Here is a 6730-nt window from a genome sequence, read left to right on the forward strand (position 1 = left end):
GGAACTGGGTTATCTTTGTGAGTTTAGGTATGTTAGTTAGGTTTCCTGTCACTGGGACAAAATACCTGACTCTCATAACTTAAAGAAGACTGATACAGCTTGGCTCAAGATTTTGGCAGATTCAGTCCACGGTCAGCTGACTAAGACAGAAGCAGCAAAGAACAAGGGCAGAAGGCCAGGGTAGAAGAAAGCTGCTGACCTCATGGCAGCCAGAAAGCAGAGAGAGAGAGAGAGAGAGAGAGAGAGAGAGAGAGAGAGAGAGAGAGAGAGCCAGATGCAGAGAGAGAAAGAGGAATAACTGAGGAAGAAGATACATACAAGTCTGTGTTAATCATTTTCCATTTCACCTGCAAAATAAGGGAGGGTTAATTTTTTCTTACTGTTTTCATGGCTTCTTCCCATAGTCCAGAGGCTCCAAGGTGGAAACAGCAGTGGAAATGATTTGCAGATAGCAATTGTGCATGCCACGGTGGCCAGGTATCAGAGAGGGAAAAGAAGAGCCAGGGATAAGAACGCAACCTTCTAAGTTATATCTTCAGTGACCCATTGCTTCCCACCTTAGTCCACTTATGCATATGAGTCTTTTGGGGGAACATTCCAAACCTATATAACATTCTACCTCATGCAAAAGCTCATGTTCATCTCATGAAAAATGCATTTAGTCCATCTCCAAGAGTTACAAAAGTTGTAACAGCTTCAGCATTGCAAAACAGTCCAGGGTCTCCTGTGAGGCTCAAGGCAAACTCTTAGTTGGGGTCTCCTTTAAAACATGCAAAACATAGCTAAATGCTTTCAACATGTGATGGCATAGGGCAAACATTTCCATTCTAAAAGGAAGGAATGGAAGGATAGAAAGGGATGAGACTACAGCAAGCTGGAGACCCACGGGCAAATGTCAAATCTTGTGGTTTCATGTTCATCACCTAGGGCAGGTGGTGAACCAAGAGCATCACAGGAATGAGGCAGGCCATATGACCTCTTTCTTAGGCTGGCTCTGCTTGTGGCCTGTGATTTTTCTCAACAGTCATTTCAAATTCTTGGCATCTTCAACTTCTTGGGTATCCATAGCAACTTTAGTTTCACTCTTAAAATTTCACCTTCTGCCTCTGCAGAAGCACAATACCTAGTTTCCCACACCTTCTTCTGAAATCTGGGTAGAAGCCTCTGTGACACTGTAACACTTGCATTCTGCACAATTGCGATACCAGTTTCAGGAGGATGACGTCAACATTTGCCACTATCTTAAGCAGTAGGCAGGTCCCATGGAGCATGGCTTTAGAGGCCTATTAGTACTCAGGTGGCTAAACTTAAGGATACACTTTTGCAGGTGGCTGTGAATAGGTAGGCATTTCAAGGACTCCCTTCTCAAATGAAAGATTCACAGTTTTGTATTGTTGAATCTGCAGGGAGTAGGGTCTTTATCTCTAAGATACCTCCATGCATCTTTATTCTTTTCCATGTAGAAAGCACTTTGGTTCTCTTTGGTACTAATCTTTTTAGTAACCATGCTCTTCTTTGCCCCAGTTTTATAGGTGCTTCCTTTCTGATGGAAAACTGCCAACTTTTTATACCTTTCATCCTTGCTTTTTGCTCTTGATTCTTACTGAGGGTCTGGCTAAAGGCAGCTAGCATTATCCATGTTAAGGTTACAAATTAAATGTGGGTCTTCCATGAAATCTTCTCTGTCAGATTAATTCATCTGCCACACTTAACTTTAGTCTCCTGTATAGTCGCAGGACATGGGCAGAATGTTTGCAAATTTTTTGTTACAGCATAACACACATGGTCTCTATCCCAATGCAATTACAGTCCTTGTTCCCAATAGACAGCATCTGAATGTAGCCTTTACAGTACAAATTCCTACCAGCATTCTGCTATTATGAGCTGAGTTTCAGAATCACATGTGAAGCACTGCACACAATGATCTAAGGATTCTCTACACTGCATCATTGACTTTTTCTAAACTACCACAAACTAATGCCAAAGGCTTCTTGAATTACATGGTCATTTGTATTCATGTATGTAACCCCACTAAAATGAGTAACACCTGCAGTTTAAGAAAAGGTTTATTTTGATTTACAGTTCCAGTGGGTTCAGTCCATGGTAAGCAAGTGCCAATACAGAAACTGCATGGTAGAAGGTCACAGAGAACTGTTCACCTCCTGAAAGCCGAGAAGCAGAGTGTGAAGGGAGGAACTGGGTCTGAAAATATGTCCCTCTCAGGCATCCTCTCAGGGACCCACCCCTAACAGCATGTATAGCTGTGAAGCCACCAGTGGATCATTCACCCATGGGAATAGTGTCTCTTGGTCCAATCACCTTCCGTAAGCTCCACCTTTGAACACAGAGGAGTTTGGAGGGCAGTTTAGATCGAAACCATAACTCTGGCTTTACCTTCTTTCTAATGGTCCAATACACAGGGTTCCTCATGTTTGCTGATGTCTCTCTAGCTTTTTAAATGTAAGCATATTTTTTATTATGAAATGAGGCAATACATCAACCAATTTCCTGTTGAGATTTTGAATCTTATAAAGGCCAACATTTTTAAATAGAATAATTTTAAATCACTCAAACCATTTGTAGGTCCTTGTCTTTGCTTCCTTGTTTATTTAAATATATACTTCCTAACGGAAAGAGGTCTTTAATGTTAATGTATACAAAGGGATAGAAAGGTCTACGCTGCAATTAACTGAGATGCTACCCTAACTAGTATAGCTTTTTCCAACTTAATGCTCTCCATAACTGCACTGGCAAAAGCTGTTAAAGGGCCTACAAGGTGCTTTCAGAAAATAGCCACACACTGTGATCCAGAGGTTGGCACTCGGTTCTGATTCTTCTGAGATTTAGGCTGAACTAGTTGAGCCTAGGACTCTATAAATTCCTCAACCTAACATATCTGCTTATTCCTGGTGTCTACACATACTGAATGTCTCTGTAAAACCCCTGTTAATATTCATTTTGTCTTTCTTTACCCCTAATAACACCCTTAGATGTCATTTTAGAACCATATTTGAAGACTTGGATCTGGTGATTAACTGATAGCAACTAAACAGCTCAACTTTTTGTATACTATGTTTTGGGTCCCAGAAAAAAAAAAAATTAGAAACTTACAATACTTTCTAGACTGAATGGGGTAGCAGTATAAACCCCAGTTCTGACATCAATATATTTCTTAGGGTTTGTAGATTTTGTTTTAGCTTGTTTTTGGCTTGAGGGAAGGAGGAGGGCAAGGAAATGTGACTGGTTTTGCCTTCAGGCTCAAACCTCAAGTCAAAGCTTGTGCAGAGCTATCGGAAACGTGACTCTGGCAGATGGTGTCCTGAGAGAGCCTAAGTCAGCCGAGAGCTGGTGCCCACTGCAGGGACCCAGACAGGCAGGGTAGGCACTAGGTGGCAGCACTGTTCTTTTTGCTGAGTTGGCTGCAGCGCTTTGTGAACTTTGGTTCTTGGAACATGCTGTGGAGAAATTCCTGCCTGCCATCAGCAGATGCTCATTATTGATCACCAAACTAGAGACACAGAAACGAGACCAGGCCACCCTGGCAGTGTACATTTTCCTGAAAAGGCAAAGGGTTACTGGGTGCGGAGAGCTTCAGCTGACTGGAGCCTTGGCTAATTAACGGGAGACAGTAACTAGGGGAGAGGGTAACCCAACCGCTGCTCACAAAACAGGAGCACGTTTTTATTGGTGTCTAGTTGGGCTAAAGTCCAGTCATTTCCACTGGCCAGGTGTTCCTTCTTTTGATGCATGTAAAGCCCCCAGATGGTCAGAATTGATGCGTCTCAGAGCCTGCTGAATTCTCATATGTCTGGCGCCACCTTCTTGTGCAAAACATTCTGGCTTGGTGGGTCTGGATGCTATGACAGGGTCAAAGGACTTCAGATGCTGAGGCTTTGGTGGCTTTTAAAGGAGCACGAAGATAGAGGCAGAAAAGAGTAGAGAGAAAGGAAGGTGAACTGCTCCAGTGGGCGGTGGCCAAGTTAACCATGCAGGTCTTAGCTGTTCTGTGCTTCTATGTGTGGAGATGGGCAGGCGCTGACTCAAAGGCTACAACAGCAAAGGAGATAGATATGAGCTCATCATGTTGCCCTCAGACATCTGTGGGCTGAAGCGAAGGGCCAGTGAGTTCAGCAAAAGTGGCCTCTGTCCCGGGGCAGTAACTAGGCAAAACTGTTACCACATGCAGCACACATCAGAGGTGCTGTTCACAGCAGAGCAAGGGGCTCAGGATGTACTGTGACTGTGTGACCTTCAGCATCAGTGCTCCTCAAGTCACCTAAGAGCACATGAAGCACAAGGGCTTATCCAGGTTTGCTTTGGTGATGATTTCTCAGTTCATGCAGATAACTTGCTTGTGTGGTCTCAAAGGCCTCAGGATCAGTCTGATGAAATGTGTCAGCTATACTCAGGCTTATTTTGCATCCCAGCCTTCTGTCCACCCCTGTCCACCAGGGAAGATCCTAAAGATCTGGCACTAGTGGGAGAAGGGTCCTGAAACTGCATCCAGGAGGCCACCTGCCCCTCTCCTGTCCCAGCTCCAAGCCAGGGTTCACTGAGGCTGGGCGTGGAAGAGTGTTCCCCGAGAGCTCACACTGGGTCTGGGGCTCGGGGTTACAGCACTGTGTGGAATGGGACTGTTAAGTGGGAGGTCCCTAGACCACTAGGGCCTCCCCCTAGATGGGTTAAGGTCCCCCCCAGCCCTGCGGCTCTCCTGGGGGTGAGTTGCTATCAGAGAGAACTGACCCTAGAATTGTCTCTGCCTCCCTATTTCCTGGTACTTTTACTATATACGTTTGTAATATGTGATAAATGCCTTCACTGTGGGGAATTGGCATGCATATGTGCTGCGTCTTGATTCTTTCTATTTGTTTTTTCCTTAGAATTATTTTATTAAATCATAATGTCAACAGTTTCTTAACTCTACACACACACTTAAACTTTTTAAAGGAAAAGCATTATGACTTATTACACCATGATTCTGACGAATAACTTTTCAAAACTTTGAGAAAATTCTTAAAAATGGTTTCATGTGTCACCCGAAACTTACAACTTTAACATTATCAAAGGAGAAATGCTTCTACACTCATACAAAGACTACTAGAAAGAAGCAACAATTAAACAGTAAGAAACTAACTCAAAGACATTTTTTCACCGTGCTGCTTCCACAGTAAGGCAGGTATTAAACGATCCAGTCCACTCACAAAATGGTCTGTGCATCTGCTCTGGTGTCTTCTGCCGTATTACTGCTTGTTTATGCACAATTGAGATAAGAGTTTCCTTAACATTGTTACTTTGATATCCTGAAGCTGTTCTGTTACCTCTGGGCTCTTATCTTCTCCTATTTACACAGTGAAGCCCATGGCAAAGAAAAGGTGCCCAGTACTGGCTCCATCCAGCATAATCCTCTCTTCTTCCCCTGCCTCCTGATCATAATTTCCTCCACCATGTGGAACCCCCACATTCCTGCTACCACCAGGTTCCACTTTCCATTGGGCCAGAGTTAAAAGGTGGCTGGTTATAATTTCCAAAATCAATGTAATTTCCACGTCCATAATTTCCTGCTTCATAGTTGTCATAACCACCTCCATAGCTCCCACTCTGGTTTCCATATCCAGATCCTCACCACTGTATTCTCCCCTTCCTCCTCCTTATCTAAGGTAACTTCCAAAATTGCCACCTCCAGGTCCTCCCCCATACCCACTGTAGCCATCCTCAAATCCACATCTACTTCCATATCCATCAAAACTTCCTTTAAAGTTGCTTCCTGGTCCTGGTCCAAAATTCTCACCACCGCCAGGCAAATCCCTGAAATCAAAAGTTTCCTCCTCTTCCACTCCTAGAACTTTGGACTTCCTGCATTTCTTGTTGGACAAAGCCTTTCTTATTTCTGCATTATGACCATTAATGGTATGGTATGTTTGCAATACAATTTGATCCACAGGATCACGGTCATCAAAAGTAACAAAGCCAAAGCCTATTTTCTTTCCAGACTGACTATCAGTAATTGTCTCAATAGTATCAATTTTTTCATATGCTTCAAAGCAATCTCTAAGGTGACTCTCCTAAGTGTATTGCTTAACTGCACCAGCAAACACTTTCCCACCATCACGTGTCCCGGTTTGTCAGACTCTGCTCTTGCTGCTGTGTGTTGTGGTCGGCTGCTCTCCCATCAGTTCAATGAGGTCTTGCAATTGTGGCGCATCAACCTCAGCCACGGATGAGAAAGGGATCAAACCAAGTCTGCTTGGTCTTTTACTCTCAGGGTCCCTCATAACCACGTGGCCTATCAGTTTCCCCACGGCTCGGACTAGTTCCTCAAAGTTCCTTCTGTGGTTTCAAAACTTAAGCCACCAATAAAGAGCTCAAAAAACTGTTTCTTTTCTCTTTTTCCTTTCTTCTTGATCCTGTCTCCCTCACCCTCACATCCTCTTTCCATCTCCACAAAGGCGCCCTTGTTTCCGATTGTCTCTTTTTTTCCCTTTAAATTTTTTGCACCCATGGGATTTCTCTTGGTCTCTCAGACTCCAGGTGCCTCCATTTTTTCCTCTTCTGCCCACGTGTGCACTGCTATGGCATGGTAAGGGCCTCACCAGGGTGGAAATGAGGGGCTCCCCATCTTGGCTTGGAGCTCCAGAACTGTCCACACAGAAGCCTTCTCGACAGCCCACACCTGCCGTGGGTGCTGCCAAGCAGTGTCAGAGAGAACTCAGCTGTAGCTGGATACCAGGCT

The 6730-nt window shown here is 44.1% G+C and overlaps 1 pseudogene; it reads right to left on the minus strand.

Moving 5' to 3' along the window:
- Nucleotides 1-5342: 5342 nt before the first annotated feature.
- Nucleotides 5343-6436, minus strand: LOC100729091 (heterogeneous nuclear ribonucleoproteins A2/B1-like; annotated as a pseudogene).
- Between the last annotated feature and the right edge of the window lie 294 nt (nucleotides 6437-6730).

This window comes from Cavia porcellus, unplaced genomic scaffold (genome assembly GCF_034190915.1).
Source record: "Cavia porcellus strain 051 isolate PalLab524CR breed Dunkin Hartley unplaced genomic scaffold, mCavPor4.1 scaffold_18, whole genome shotgun sequence".
NCBI lineage: Eukaryota > Metazoa > Chordata > Mammalia > Rodentia > Caviidae > Cavia > Cavia porcellus.